The sequence below is a fragment of the Monodelphis domestica genome, chromosome 2 (genome assembly GCF_027887165.1).
Source record: "Monodelphis domestica isolate mMonDom1 chromosome 2, mMonDom1.pri, whole genome shotgun sequence".
Classification (NCBI taxonomy): Eukaryota; Metazoa; Chordata; class Mammalia; order Didelphimorphia; family Didelphidae; genus Monodelphis; species Monodelphis domestica.
This window is the reverse complement of record NC_077228.1, coordinates 98,496,255-98,512,578: the sequence shown is the minus strand read 5'-3', so window position 1 is coordinate 98,512,578 and position 16,324 is coordinate 98,496,255. Positions and strand designations below refer to the sequence as shown.

The 16,324-nt window shown below is 34.5% G+C and overlaps 1 protein-coding gene across 3 annotated transcripts in view; it reads left to right on the top strand.

The window, feature by feature from the left end:
- KCNT2 (potassium sodium-activated channel subfamily T member 2) overlaps nt 1-16,324 on the top strand; it is a 515,262-nt gene that overhangs the window by 358,537 nt on the left and 140,401 nt on the right. The window lies entirely within an intron of this gene.

The following is a 16,324-nucleotide window of genomic DNA, read 5'->3' as shown; positions in this document are numbered from 1 at the left end:
ATTCATTTAGAATCATTACCTTGCATCTGCATGAATCATGGGCTCTAGTAATTCTAATTATACCATATGCAGATAAAGAGTAATTTTATTCCAATTATTAAAAATGTGTCTTGTTTTTAGCTTGAATTTTGCAAATATTGTCTTAAGGTTTATAAATGTATTCAATTGTGTGACAAGTTATAAGGAAGTTTATGTTATAAAAATGGAGAGATTTCAATGATTTAGTATAACAAAAAGATAAAAAAGTGTTAGGGATCCCCAAATGCCTTAAACCATAAAGGACTTCTTTCTGAATATGAGATCTATCTACAGGCAGATGCAGTCTTTTAGGATGGCTGAATATGTAGGAATTAGTGGAGATGGTTCATGATCCCTCTGTATCAAGATTTGCCAGCATACACAAATTGCTGGAATCATGAAAAGTGCTAAAGATAAATAGAATTTGTCTTGTTATTCCTGTTTTTTGTTTTTATTTTTAAAGAGCCCAGGACTGAGCCTGGTTTTACTAGTTTACTTCTACATTCTTCTCAGGCCTTTCTTATCTATACCATCTCCTTTAATAACCTCAATCAAATATCTCCCTCATCCCCAAAACAAAAATGTTCTTTAGATTTTTCTGACATGTGATTTATGACCCTGGGCAAGTCAATTAACCTCATTCATTCTCAGTTTACTTATCTATAAAAGGAGAAAGTCATACTTCCTCAAAAGATTATTGTGAAGATAAGTGAAATAATATGTTTATAACACTTTGAAAACTCTCAGGCTTCATATAAATCCCCATTACTATTATTACATGTGCTAAAGAAACCAGGTAGATATAAATTACTCCCACATGTATGTGATGTTCAAGCATTATCTCCATTAACAGAGACAATACTGTAATTCTGCTATCCATAGAGAGTCTCCTGAGTAAAAGTGAATCCTTTTTTTTAGTTCATAAGCTTGCCAGATAGCCTATATCTAGAAATATAAAATTTTTGCAAGGCTGAGGAAGGGAATGTTCAAAAAAGAATAGAAATATGGGGGAAAATTCCACAAGCCTCTTAAAACTCCCTTTATAGCTCTAAAGTTAGTTTAGAAAGATCAGAACATATGGGAAGGAGTCAGAGAAGGATTTCCTTTTACAGCATCTCCAGCAAATGCTCATTCAGACTCTGTTTAAGTATCTCCAGAAAAGGGGAGTTTGCAGTTTTTAAACAGCCCTTTTCTTGTCAGGCTGTAGTCAGGCCAGAATCTGCTTCTTTATAAATTCCATTCACTGGTCTTAGCTCTGCCCGCTGGGGCCAAACATTATTATCAAGGGTAATAAAAACAATATTATACAGAAAAGCATAAGAAATCTAGAAAATATCCTAGCCAAAAATAAGATAAAATTAAAATGCAGACTATTAACAAAGTGGGGATTGATACAGTAGTTATAGAGGTTTTAAAATACATAATGAAGTATATTTTAAGTATAGAAACCTAGTGGTATTAATGAAAACCATATTGGAAGGAGAACATATCATCTGCATCATTCCATCTTCTGAATCAGTAGAGAACTGGAAATGAAATAGGAATACCTGAGTTCAAATCTGGTTTTTGATACTTATTTGCTCTGAGGGCAATTCATTCTGTGTCAATTTCTTTATTTGTAAAATGAAGACAATAGTAGCACTTATCTTTCTGGGTTGTTGTGAGATATTATTTACACATACTTTTGTGAATCTATAAATATTAGTTATTATTGTCATATTAAGGCAGAAGTATAACAAAAATGAACCCTTTGGATCCTATATGTTTATGTTAATTACATCTAAGTTATCTTATTCTTTAGTGGATATGTCACACTATTGATTCACTGAATTTGTGGTCCACCAAAATCTCCACATCCCTTGCAATTAAGCTATTGATTAGTTATAATTCTTCTATAAATGTCAATTGTATTAAATGTCTACTGTGTGCCAAACATTGTGCTGAGTGCTTGGGGTACAAATAGAGGTAAAGGTGCTTGATCTAAAAGAGCTTTTGATCTAATGGGGAAAACAACATGTAAACAAACATATTCAAAACAAGCTACATAGAGGATGAGGAAATAATTAAGAGATGGACAGAACCTGAATTAGAAAATATGTGTAAAGGCTTCTTGTAGAATATGAGATTTTATTTGGGACTTACAGGAAGCCAGGTTACAGTAGTTGAAGTTGAGAAGGCAGAGAGTTACATGCATGGGAGACACAGAGAAAATTCCTGGAGCCAAGAAATGGAATGTCTTGTTCCTGCCATAGTGAGGAAACCAGTGTCACTGGGGAAAAAAAGATTTATGTTGTAAGAAGTGAGGTATAAGATATTTGGAAAGAGGCTAGATTATGTGAAGTTTTGAAGGTCAAATAACATTTTGCATTTGCTTCTGAAGGCAATAGTGAGACCCCGGAGTTTATTGAGTGGCTACCCTGACATAATCAAACTTGGTGACAATATCTGACTTGTATTTTAGGAAAATCGCTTTAGTGAATGAATGTAAAGTAGATTGGTGGAGGGAGAGACCTGAAGGAGGCAGACCCACCAGAAGGCTATTGCAATTATCATGGCATGAATTTATGAGACCCTAGACTAGAGTGGGGTCTGGCACAGTGATGGAGGTAGGCAAGAACTGAAGTGGGACTCTCATGTTCTGAAATCTTGTATTTTTCTTCAGTTAGTACTAGTTAGGCATAAATTGAAAAATCTGTACTACTAAAATGTGTATTACCAATCACTCATAATAATCTTGTACTGTTCTGTCTGGTATTTAACTCAATCTTGCACTGTTGTATATTACTATTCACTTGTACTGTTCTGTTCTGTATTTTACTTCTGTTATACTGGTCTTGTACTATACTGTTCCCTCCTTAAATTCCCCATCTAGATAATAGCATTCCAGGAAGACAGTGAGGTTTCTCTTTTGATGGAGTTTTCTGCCTGGAAGAATTCCCAGGGGTGAACTATTCAATAAATATGCAAACGCTGATCCACCCCTTGGGCTATTCCACCAGCTCTGAAGCCATTTCATCACCCTAAACCTCTTCTTTAAACACAGACTTTCATATTTCTGAGCAAGAATAGTTTTTAGCCTTCCATTCTTGGGGCAAGACCCTGCTACCAAAAACAACAATAGCAGAAAAGGTGGTATGTTCAAGAGATATTATCAAAGTAAGATTGACAGGCCTTCGCAACAGTTTAGATAAGGGGCCAGAATGAGAGAAAATCTGGAGTATCTGTTCTATCCTCTACTTCTGAAGTTGACTTCTCCTTCTATTGCGTTTTATTAAATATAATTTTATTTGGTTTATCCCGTGATTTCAGCTATCAAGATGTCGTGAAGTCTAGAGGTGTACCCCTGGGGTTTGGGAAGGATACCTTTTGCAAGAATGCAAGACTCTGAAACTTAACTTAAAAGTAAAAACAGATTTATTAGTAAGGTTGAATTTTTGGCCAGTAAGACAGCATGGCTCCCAGGATGCCTCAGTTCTCAGGGGTTTTTATATTCTTTTACAACAATGAGGATGGGACTCTGGGGCAAGGGGTTGGAGAGGAGGTTTCCTCAAAGGCATGGGGGTGGTTCTCAAAATTTGGAAGACAGATGGATAAGGTCTGTCTCTCTGTCCATCTCAAATCAATGGGACAATCAAAGGAGAATAATCCTCTCAGGGTCAGATGTTTTGGGTTGGGAGTTAGAATGTGTAAGGGAGCAAAGGAAGTTTCCTGATAATTTGTCTGAGTTTCTGGGGGTATAATGCCCATGCCAAAGATGTTTTCTGATTTATGTCTTCCATCCATTATATCATTTGGGAGAAATAGCATAAATATAATAAAAAGCTGATATCAGAACAAGAAGACTAGGTTCCTAATAGATAATAGCTTTTATTAAGTGCTTACTATGTGCTAGACATTCTGCTAAATACAAGGAATATAGATATAAACAAAAAGATGGTTTCTTCTCCCAAGGAACTTACATAGCAGTGAATTAAATCAATGGAAGTCAATGTAGAAAAGAGTTCAACATGGGAAGGAAAGGAAGTGGGAGAAGTAGATTGCATTGCCATGAAGTAGACCAAGTTTGAAGAGAACATGGATTGCTTAGGAGCTTCTTTAAATGAAAGTTCAACTCATTAATCAGAGGAAAAAGACTTTGAGGCAGAAGTGTTGCCACTGTGAAAAGAAGGTTGATGGGTACTGGAGTGGAAATAAAGAATTGGCCAGGAAAGTCATGGGTTGGTCTGCCTTTGAAATCTACTGGCAGTGTGGGAAAATCACTGAATCCCGGGGTGTTCTTTCAAGGAACTTTGTAAGGCATTTTATATGTACAGTTTCTTTTTTTTCTTTGTTTTTATATATGGACCAATCTGTTTTTTGCCTTTCTTTATAATTTATCTCAGTCTCTAACACAAAGTAAGCACTTAATACATTGTTTGTTCACTGACTATTTCTCAGGGTCCAGTGCAACTCAAGACAACACTTTAACTTTTAAGAAAAAAAATTGTCAAGAACATCATAATTTGATGAAACCTGTGTGTCTATAGATTTTCAGAATATTTTCATATGCATGAAAGAAAATATATTAGAAGAAAAAGAAGCCAATTATATTGAAATACAACTATCAAAATATTTTTTAAAAAATTCACTGACTCCCTTCTAAAAGTTAAGAACCCTTGCTCCAAATTGCAAAGAAAAAATTTGATTTGCATTGACAGATAAAATTTCTTACCAGTAAATCCATCCTTCATAAAACTTGAGGTGTAATAAGAACAAAGACAAACATAAATTATGACTAATATATCAATCAGATATTTATTAAGCGATTACTACATTTGAAACACTGTGGTAGTGTTAGACACAAGGACAAAAGTAAAACAATCTTGGACCTCAAGAATTTTACATTCAGTTGATTATGAAATCTCATCTAATTTAATAACATTGTCTACAAAACAAATAGTTCTGTTTCTATACCTGTCTATCTATACCCATCTGCCCGTTTGTCTGTGTGTATGTATGTGTGTGTCTCTCTCTGTCTCTGTCTTTCTCTCTCTCTCTCTGACTGTCTTTCTCTAATCTATCTGAGGAAACTAAGGCTCAACGGTAATAAATGATTTGACAGAAGTACACAATTTTTTGAACTGAGACTTAAGGTCTTCCAGGTGGAAAAAAAATAACTCTTATTTCCTCCAATTTGAAGGCCAAAAGAAAAAGCAATTTTAATTTTTTTGAACCTCTACCTTTCCATTTATGTTTCTATTGCTGTTCTTAAATCACCACTACATGGTAGGTAATACTTAAACTGCTAATGATAATAATAATAATGATGATAAAAGTTCCTTTACCCATGGAATGATACAATTACAACACTTCCAGAATACTAAACTTCCATAAAACAAAACTGATGTTTTTCCTTCCCTATGCAACCACATTTTCCCTACAGACTTCATCACTTTAAAATATTACAAAAAATAACTGAAGCCTTCTTTAACCTTATACTGCATTTCCTGGTAATTTTTGTTAGCCTGTGTAGCTCAAAAGCCAAATGTTAATGTAACTGGCTCTGCTGTGAGTCACACAAACAAGGACATTTTTTTTTCTACAAGGCCAATGCTTTTAGTAAAAGCAGTAATTGGGTATATATGTAGAAAGCATGTATGACATAAGGATAATAATAGCATAACTCATTAGCTAGTAACCTAGAAAGACATTCTATTCTATTCTAGTTTCTCAATTTAATTATGACAATTTATGTCCTAGGTCAAATCCCTCTACCGAAATTATCTTGATAGAAGGCCATACATTTCTGCTATTGAAATTTCTCTACCTTTTTCAAATTAGCATTCCTTTCTTTAGGTTCATATCTTTTAGAATTAAGAAAAGGCTAAGTTGAAAATATTTTCAATAAAAGATATATAGAATGCAATTGGTAGCTTCAAATTAGAAAAAAAAATTCCTAATTCAACACATTCCCCATAGAGGAAATCTTATTTTGCTCCATTCCATTTCAAGACTAGACATTCAGGTTACTTTTAGTAAAAGTTTTCAGGTTTCTGCAATGTCATTTAATGCAGCATTTCTTTATCCAGAGGATTCGAAAGAATCTATTGGCTTGGATAAATTGTATTTAGATTAATCACCTGTATTCTAAAGTAGTTTTGCTGAGTATTCTTGGCAGATAAAGTCACTCAGGAAAATCAGTAAGAATCTGCCTCCTGGTAAGGCAAATAATTACTAGTTAAATTTAAATTCACTCCAAAGCAGATATGGCCAATGAACATTCATTGGCCATATCTGCTTTGGAGTGAATTTGGCCATATCTGTTTTGGAGTGAATTGGTTATTTCTTCTGCTCACCCTTTCTCATGCAGGATGTCTTTCATCTATTTCATAGAGGAAAACAAATTAGATGAATCCTCAGGTAGCAGTTTTTTTTTTTTAATTTAAAACCCTTACCTTCCATCTTGGAGTCAATACTGTGTATTGGCTCCAAGGCAGAAGAGTGGTAAGGGCTAGGCAATGGGGGTCAAGTGACTTGCCCAGGGTCACACAGCTGGGAAGTGTCTGAGGCCAGATTTGAACCTAGGACCTCCAGTCTCTAGGCCTGGTTCTCAATCCACTGAGCTACCCAGCTGCCCCCTCACGTAGCAGTTTTTTAAAGAATGGGAAAAACCAGTGGATCAAGTGAAATTTTCATTGGGCAGTTATCTATGGTTTGACTCCACAGTATTTCCCCCCAAATAGCAAGGATAAAGTAGTAGTTCAAGAATAAGAAGCAGAAGTGTGCCTCAAAAGGAAAGCTTTGACTGAATGAAATATTTTCTGCTTGAAAATTGCTAAGAGAGTGAATCATTGTCTAGATCAGTAGGAGTTAGTTCTTCTGGGAATTTAAAGACATGGTTCCAATTGTCAGAAGGAAGGGTTTTTTATTGTTATTTTTTAAAAAAGAAATTCAGATAAAATCAATGCATTTTTAACAATATTGTTGACAGTATTGCACAAATATTATTTTCCCTATGGTGGATATTTCTGACTGGTTTTACATCAATAAGATTGTTGAGAGCATACATCTTTTCTCCAAGTGGCCAACTTACATGAGGGTAAAAATATCAACTAGAATATCAAGGAACAAAGTGTTAAGGAGAGAATTCTGACTCAAGGTCGTTTTTATTTCCAGATCAGCAACCTTATTACTCTTTTCTTGAAGAGGACACCTGTCTTTCATAGTGCTTATTTTACCTCATATTCTCCCAGTACTCTATCACCACCATCACCACCACCACCAATCTTCAAAGACTTGGCTCAGAAGTCACTAGACTTTAGTCTGCCATTAGGAACACTCTCATGTCCCAGATTCCTGCCTGCATCAAATCTTAGGAGTTCAATGCTGGGTTTTCATAGGGCATTTTTCAGTGAGTAGAGCTAATCTGATAAATCCTAAAGTAATAATTTTTAAAGGCTTCATTCATTACGTTGCCCCTAGGTTTTGGTTTCTGCAGAGCTCATTTTGAAGCCAGGAAAGCTTAGTTGGTGTTTCCACACAGGGAGTTTGGGAGTTACCAATATGATGACTATCTCCTGCCTCCCACTCCCACACTCAAATTAACACTCACACTCACACACTTTGTCAATTTGAGGATTTGTAAAGACGTGCCCAGAAAAAAACAACACCCAGCAAAAGGAATATTTTAATGAAGGAATTTCCATGATTATGGCTAGTGGGAGAGGGAGTTTTGAAGAGAGAAGGCTTTTCCTGGAATTCCTCCGTAGGCACCTGGGTAGTTCCCACATTTTGCCTTTTAAAAAATTTCAAAAGGAACAAGTATGCATCCATTTAGCACCTACTCTGGACAGAAAGTTGTGTGTGTGTGTGTGTGTGTGTGAGTGTGCAGGTTTACAAATGAACTTAGTCGAATGCCCATAAACTGGGAACAATTAACAAACTAATTAGAAACACTGGAAATGACATAGTCATTTGAGAAACCTTGATTCCACTAACTAAAGTCTCAGGTATGTGTCATTAGAATTTTGCTCCCAGGACTCTAAATCCTAGCTCCCCATGTTCCTCCCTACATTAGCAGGGAACGTGATGAGAAGGAACATGGGAAGCTGGGATTTAGAGTCCTGGGAAGCAAATTCTAATTACAGAGGTAGAATACAAATATTGCTACTTTTTGTTAGAAATGCCATGTTTGTGTTTTCTCAAGTTTCTATATGATCTTCTTAGCATTCACATTTTAGGTCAGTTATTTTATATTTTTGAATATTGACAATTCTTATTATGGGACAGGATTTTAGTTAAGCTAGGCAAAACCTCATTTAAACCACAAACTGAACCTCCCCTGATAAATTTATTTCTAACTGTTGCCTTTTTATGCTTTTTTTAAAAAAATATTTTATACTTTTCAAAAATGTAATTCTCTTGCCTGGAGAGCTCCTAGGTTTTAATTCTCTATGTTAACTCAAGAGGGACTTAGATAAATCGTTGTGAGTAGACTGAGGAACAAAGAGGTTAGGTGGCTTGTAAAGGGTCATTCAGCTAGAAATCAATCAAATCAAGCAGTTATTCGGTAACTACCTAGGGCAGCTAGGTGACTCAGTGTATAGAATATATAGAATATACTGTGTATACAGGGTCTGAAATCCAGAAGTCTCTTCCTAAATTCAAATCAGTCTTCAGATACCAGCTGTGTGACCCTGGGCAAGTCACTTATCCCTGTTTGCCTCTGTTTCCTCATCTATAAAATGAACTGGAGAGTGAAATGGCAAACCACTCTAGTATCTTTGTCAAAAAAAAAACAACTCAAAATGGTGTCATGAAAAATTGGACAAGTCTCAACAACAAAAAGACACCTACTGTGGAACTAAAGATACAAATACAAAGAAGGAAACAATCACTAGGCAGCTAGGTGGTACAATGGAAAGGGCACTCAGTCTACAGGCAAGAAGAGAGTCCAAAGTTTCTTCACAGTCCAGTTCTCTTTTCACTAGACCAAGAAACCAAAATATAGATTACATTTTTTGCCCTGTCAGGTCTAGTTTCACTCAGATAATTAATGAAGTCTGTATAGAGGCTAAGACTTATTAATAACTGTGGCAAAACTCAACTGTGATGCTCCTGTTTATAAATGGAATTGAGGGCTATGCAAATATAGCAATTAAGTGTCCTAAATTCCCATTAATTAATTTTGACCACCCCAGCTGCTTCTCCTGATTTTTATTTACTGAGAACCAAAAGAAAAGCTACTATAGAACTGTTAAATTTTTGGCAAGGAGATTTATTTACCTCTGTAACTCTGCACATGTTGTTCCTTGTAAAGAGTGCAACCTCGCCCCACAAATACAAAATGCCACAATACAGTTTTGATCAGAATATTCTGATCAGTAGCTTGGTATACACAGAGCTATGATCAGTTTAGTAATCCTATGATTTATATTGCACTTTCTTTAAAAAAAAAAAGGCTTGAGGATGATTCAAAACATATAAAATGGGAAAATTCAAAAGAAAAATAGGGCATCTACTGAATAAAAGGAGAATGAAGTGTTCTATTGAATTGAAATGAGTCCTATATTATAACTAAGCACTGATCTTCCTAACACTGTAGGCAAAATGGATGGGGGAGGGGAGTTGCCATTCTATAGAGAGAGATATTTATGTAATTTTTAAAAATCTCAAGGGAGGAATTTTCTTCCATTTTATCTTGCAAGTACCAGAATCAAGAAATTTATGATAATCATATATACACAAGACCATAAATCTCCTGTAATACAAATATTATGAATTTAATTTAGATTTTTAGATTTAGATAGATAATTTGTATTTAGAATTTAATTAATAATTAATTAATTGAGAATTAAGATTAGAATAAGGTATTTTTTTTAAACCCTTAACTTATGTCTTAGAATCAATACTGTGTATTGCTTCTAAGGCACAAGAGTGGTAAGAGCTAGGCAATGGGGGTCAAGTGACTTGCCCAGGGTCACACAGTTAGGAAGTATCTGAGGACAGATTTGAACCCAGGACCTCCCATCTCTGGGCCTGGTTCTCAATCCGCTAAGCCACCCAGGTACCCCCTCTAAAGGTGTTGTAATAGCAGGTAAAAAATGTAAAGTATAAGGAATAACTTGGGAGTAGGCTGGAAGTATCCAGTTAAACCTCCTTAGCTTTTTCCTTAACGCAGCCCTACCCTCACCTACACACTCTCATCAAAGGAGAGGTAGGGATTGGATTGAGAGTCACTAAACTAAACTATAGAGATGGTCAGAAACAATTTGATTTGGTGAAACTGGGATAAATTGGGTTAGATTGTGGTTTTAGACTTTTAATCTAATTAGGAAATTTTAATGTAAACATGGACAATTGGAATCAGTAATTTTTAGTGGCAAAAAACAAGGCCCAAGGGCCCTCTACAGAACTACAATGTAGTCAAACTGCCTTTTTTTTTTTACTTTCTTCCCTTTTCTTTATGTTTTCTACATACCCCAGACAAGCAGGTCTCTCTAATCTTTTCTTAATTTTAATTATAGTTTCTTCCTGTACTATTCCTCCATCTTGCCCATCAAAGCCCTTGTTTGTAGGTTATAGTGCTAGGTACTCATCGTCTTACAGCACAATGAGCATTCAAGATTTGGGTCTCAGCTAAGAAAATAACTAAAGTATAGAGTCATCTACTTCAGATTCATATGCATTGATGTGATAGTTGAAGTTATGGGGATAAATGGGGTTTTCATGGGGAAAGGAATAAAGATCGAAAAGAATAAAGTTATAAACATTGGCACAACATCCATTAAAACACTGGCATTGTGGAACTATGATGAGTCAGTAAAAGAGACAGGAAAAAAATAGTAAAGTCACTCAACATGGTTTCATTACAAGTGCTTACTATGTGCCAGGCAATATAGTGAAGAACTGGAAATACAAAGGAAAAAAAATCAAAACTGTCCACCCCTTCCAGAAGTGTGGAGGAAATAACATAGAAATAAGCAGATACAGACAAAAACATATGCAGAGTTCAGCTATTTTATTCTGTTTTATCTGAATCTTTGCAAACTCATTTGGGGTTTTCAGAGAAAAATTACTGAGGTAGTTTGCCATTTGCTTCTCCAGTTCAATTTACAGATGAGGCAACTTGAAGAGAATTTCATTAACTGCCCTGTTCAGTCACACAGATAGTAGGCTTCTGGAGCCATATTTGAACACAGGAAGATGAGTCTAGCTGCCCATATTCAAAGTAGAAGAACATAATATGTAATGGTATGAATGACAACTATTATCAATAATGCGAGGATCTGGACAACTTCAAGGAATTCATGATGAAAAAGGATATTCACTACCAAACAAGGGACTAACTGAACCCGAACCTGAAGGGTGGGTGAGAACATAGACTGTGAAATGTCAGAAAATAATTATTAAAATTGTATCTATAAGCAAATAAATAAATGTAATAAAAGAGAATATGAAATAGAAAGGCATTAACATCCATGGTTACTGGAAAATGAATTTCATAGTGCTATATACAATAATGCTTTGTTGGAGGGATTGTGAATAGATCAGTGTGGTTACATCATAGAATGTATAAGGAGGATAAAGGATAAAAATATTGACATGATAAGAAAGGGTCAGTTCGTGATGGAATTAATTGTTAAGCAAAAGACTATATTTGATCCCAGAGATAAAACTGAGCTCCTGGAAATGACTGAACAATATAGTGATGTGATTAGACCTATGCTTTAGGGGAAAAAAACAGTTGGTAGGCAAGTAGAGGATGGATTGGAATGTGAGTGAGAATTAAAGCATGGAGATGTATTTAGAATCTTGACTAAGTGGAATTTAATAAATAGTATTAAAATAATACTTGGAGGATTGAATATTAATTTTAATCTTTACAGAGATGAATTAGAAGACTTTCGTAATAGTCCAGGGAAGAAGGGATGAGGTCCTAGACTAGAGCTGTAGTTGTAAGAATGGGAAGAAAGGAATAAAAATGAAAGATGTGTGAAGGTAGGTATAATGAGATTTGCCAGGAAATTGGATATGTTGGACAAATGAGAGTATAGGACGACAGCAAGGCTACAGGACAGGGTAACTGGGAAAATGTAATAGGAAAATTAGGAAAGGCATAGAGTTTTGGAGGATGGATAATGACTTCTCTTTTGGAGATATTTAAATCTGAAATGTCAAAACCAGTAGATGTCCAAGAAAAAGTGGAGATTTGTGTTTGTAGCTCAACAGAGAAACTATTTTGGGGACAAACTAGGAATTTGTGTTATCAGAATCTGAGGAAGGAGAAAGTAATTAGTATAAAGAGTACAAAAATCCTCAAATTGGTAAAAGGAATATTTCAGCCTAAATGTGATCCATTTGGATTATCTTTTCATTGCTGTTGATCGTACCTTATACACGTCTAGCTTCCCTATGCAATTTTTGTCCATGTGGCTCTATAAATCTTTTTTGAAGGAGTACATTCAACATTCCAGGGGTCTTTCTATAGTTTTCAATATTACATAGCTATACCCAGAGGCTTCATTCTTACTACATGATATAGCATTTCAAACGTGTAATGAGCTTCCTTTCAAAGGTGATGACTCCCCTTCATTGAAGGTCTTATAGTAGGTGCCACTGACCATTTATCAGATAAATTATAGTGAAGATTACCATACATATTACTTGGACTCAGTGGTCACTGAGGTCCTATCCAACGCTTAGATTATGTGATTCTCTGACAGAGCCATTTATCTGCTTCATGTATTTTATTCTAGTTCTGGTACATTGGTCATCATTGACAAGATAATTGTAACCTGTTTATACTCATTGCTTAGTGCTCTAGTGCCCTTTGGGTGATATGAATTTTGATACCTCAGAAACAACTATATTCGCCACCACATACAGGAAGGAAAGTGAAAATTTTCTTGAGCACCTACTATGTGCCAGGGACTATGCTCTTTATAAATATATCATTTGGTCTTCACAAGCTTGATATGTAGGTGCAATTTGTTATCCTCATTATAAAAATGAGGAAACTGAGGAAAATAGAAGTTAAATGACTTGTCCAAAGACATACAATTAGTAAAAGTTCTTGATGCTGAATTTGAACACAGGTTTTCCAGAATGTAAGTTCAGTGCTCTACACACTATACAACCTATCAGTTTTTTAAATCAATACAATGCCATAGAAAAACAGAATCCCCTAGAAATGTCATTACTTACATAACTAATCTCTTTTCATTTTAAAATTTGCTTTGGAATTCTCCATAAAAAGGACAAATATATCTCCCTGGTTAATCTTTCTTTTTAAAAATTAGTTATCAGATAACTGAACAGAATTATCTCTTTTGGAAGTCCATTTAAGGAAATTTTGTCAGTCATATGTAGGGAAGAAATCTTTTGGGGAGAGAATTTTTAAAGCAATGTTTTATTTACCAAGTAAATTTTAAAAAAAATATTGATAAAGTTTCATTGACTAATTTAGTTTCTTACAACAGTTTCATACTATATAGATCCTGTTTCACCATATCTCAGTTGTTAACAAAGATAAATAAAATTAATCTATATAATGACCACATATAAAAATGTTTATTAATAATCCTTTCCTTGCCTTTCTCCTGAGAAAGATGGTTCATTGTCTAGTCTTTGGATTAATATTGGTTTTTAAAATAACTGAGAGGTTGCCTTCTTTTCAGTGTTTTTTGTTCTTTTTTTCACTGAATTCAGAGGTATGTTGGAACAGGATACTTCTCAGAAGAGTCGATTACTAAATTTCAGTGTGAAAATTTATGTTTTAGAAATCTACAAATACTTCATATCAGTGATTGCTATTTTTTCTTGATTAGGTTTAATAAAATGATGGGAAAATGTTAGTAATGTAGATTTAACCTTAAAAGGGATCTATATGTACATTTGGGGAATCGAGGTGGCAGGAGAACTGATTGTTCAATGTTTACCAGCACACTGCTGTTTGCAATGTAAAAGAAGTGCCACAAAATGGGACTCTAAATCTGAGCTTCACTGAATTAGAGTGATTTGCTATGGCATTTTGAATAAAATTACTTGCTAGAGATCTAGGCTAAAATAGGGAGACCTGATTACTTTCTCCTAGCAATTCCAGTTCCTATATCTGATTGTAGAGAAATCTCCAAATGGGTAATTGTGTGATCAGTCACCATATGTAATACTTATGTAAAACAGGGGAAAAAAAGCCATTCATGATTTAGGAATTCATAGAAGATTTACTAAGGGTTGTCCCTTTTACTAATTTTAAAACACAATATAAACTCTAGATAATATTATTTTTTATTAAATGTGTGTATTTGTGTATAAATTCTCTAAAAAACAGCATCAATTTATTTGTATTTCTTAGAAGAGGGATGACATCTGAAGGTACAAAAATTCTAAAAAGCAAACATATCCTTATAAACCATAAGAATTAGCATAGTCTCAAACAACATACTACAAGAAGAATTGCAGCATTCAGTTTAATTAATATTAATTAATTAATTAACATTAATATGGTTGTCATATATGTATATTGCTTTTCTGATTCTGTTTATTTCATTCTGTGCTAGTTAAATTATTTTTCTCTTATATTTTTGAATTTTTCATATATATCCTTTCTTACCACATAATTATATTCCATGTTATCAAGTGTTTTTAATATTCAACAAATGATAAAATAGTTGGCTCTTATATTTTTTTTTACCTTTCAATTTTGTGACTAAAAAGGGTGGTCTGCTTGGGTAAAGTCTATTCATTTCTTTCTCATGTTTTCTCAGGTATGCTCTCAATATTTGTATATTTTGTTCTCAAAGACTTTGTATTAAGGAGAATCTATACATATATATGTATATATATGACAGGGATTATTGATCCTTTGTTTTATCCCTTCCCCCTCCAAAAACAAAAACAAAAACACAGGGTCTGTGACTTTCTCCCAAATGGCATCTTCCTTTCCTTCAGAGTTACATACAAATTGATCCCTTGGCGCTCTTATAATCATATCACTCACAGCCCTGACCTTCTATGATATACCTTTTCTCATTGAGGTGTTGTTCTAACATTTGATTTCATTCTACCATTTCCACTTTCTTAAATAGCACATTGGGGACTGTTATATATAAGGCTAAATGTGGTGGCTCCCCTGTCTTGGTGAAGAAAATATTTTCCTGAGATTGTTTCTATCCTTTTATTGTCCATTTGTTGCAAAAACAAAACAAAACAAAACAAAAAACAACCGTGAAGAATAGAATATCCCAAGGGACCTTAGCATTAAGATTTTCAACATGGTGGTACAGACAGAAGCCTCTTTGTAAGAGCTGAATTCCCCAAGCCTACCTTACTTACCATAACCTTCAGCCACTTTAACACTTGCCAATCTTAACATATTCTGCATTTAGAAAACTCTAGAAATTGATACTACTTTTTATATATTTGTGTATACATATATATCTATATGTATTGGCTTATGTGTGTGTAAGTTTCAGCTGCTTGTAAGTCATCTCATTTTGGAGAAATCACTAGATTACTTACCCTTCCTAAAATAACCCCTCTCCCTCTCAGCTCAATATATCTTTCCACCACTGAGAAACTAGATGTCTCATTTCCTAGAATCCTGTTTTTCCTATTTATCACTCTCTCTAAATTGTATAGTAACTGTGTAGAAACCAAACTTTGGGTCTCTTGGCTACTGAGAGCCTTGGACCCAGTTTGTTTTCCATCTGTGTGCTAAATACATTATTTGTCTGGATGAAATTCTTTATTTTTTTCCTCTACCGTAATAGTAAGGGATGTAATTGAAGGGATTCCTCACAGATTTGGTTTAGACTAAATGGCCTCTGAGATCTCTTCCAACTCTAAGATTTTATGAATTTGTGCAGAAATATTTAGAAAAAAAAATTCACCCAAATTCCATTCCATAACTTTTTAGATTTATTAGTATTTTTCCTCACTGATCTTGGTTTTATTCAGGCCTGTTGAAATCTTTTTGGAATTCAATTCTGTTATCTATGGGATGAGCTTTATTGTCTAATTTTGTATCATATCTAAATTTTATAACTGGGTTGTCTATAACTTCATCTGTTTGCTGATTAAAATGGTGAATAGAATACTTCCATGTACTAATCCTTTGGGTGCATTAGTAGACCTCCCTCTGGATTAACATTGGTCTATATTTGAATTGGCTTGTTCAACCATTTATGAATCCCCCTCAATAAAATTGTCATATAATCTAAATCTTTCCTTCTGTATCATGAAGATAATATGAGAGTTTTCCAAATGTTTAATTGAAGTTAGTCATAATGTGTCCATGGTATTACCCTCATCAACTCTAATTAAC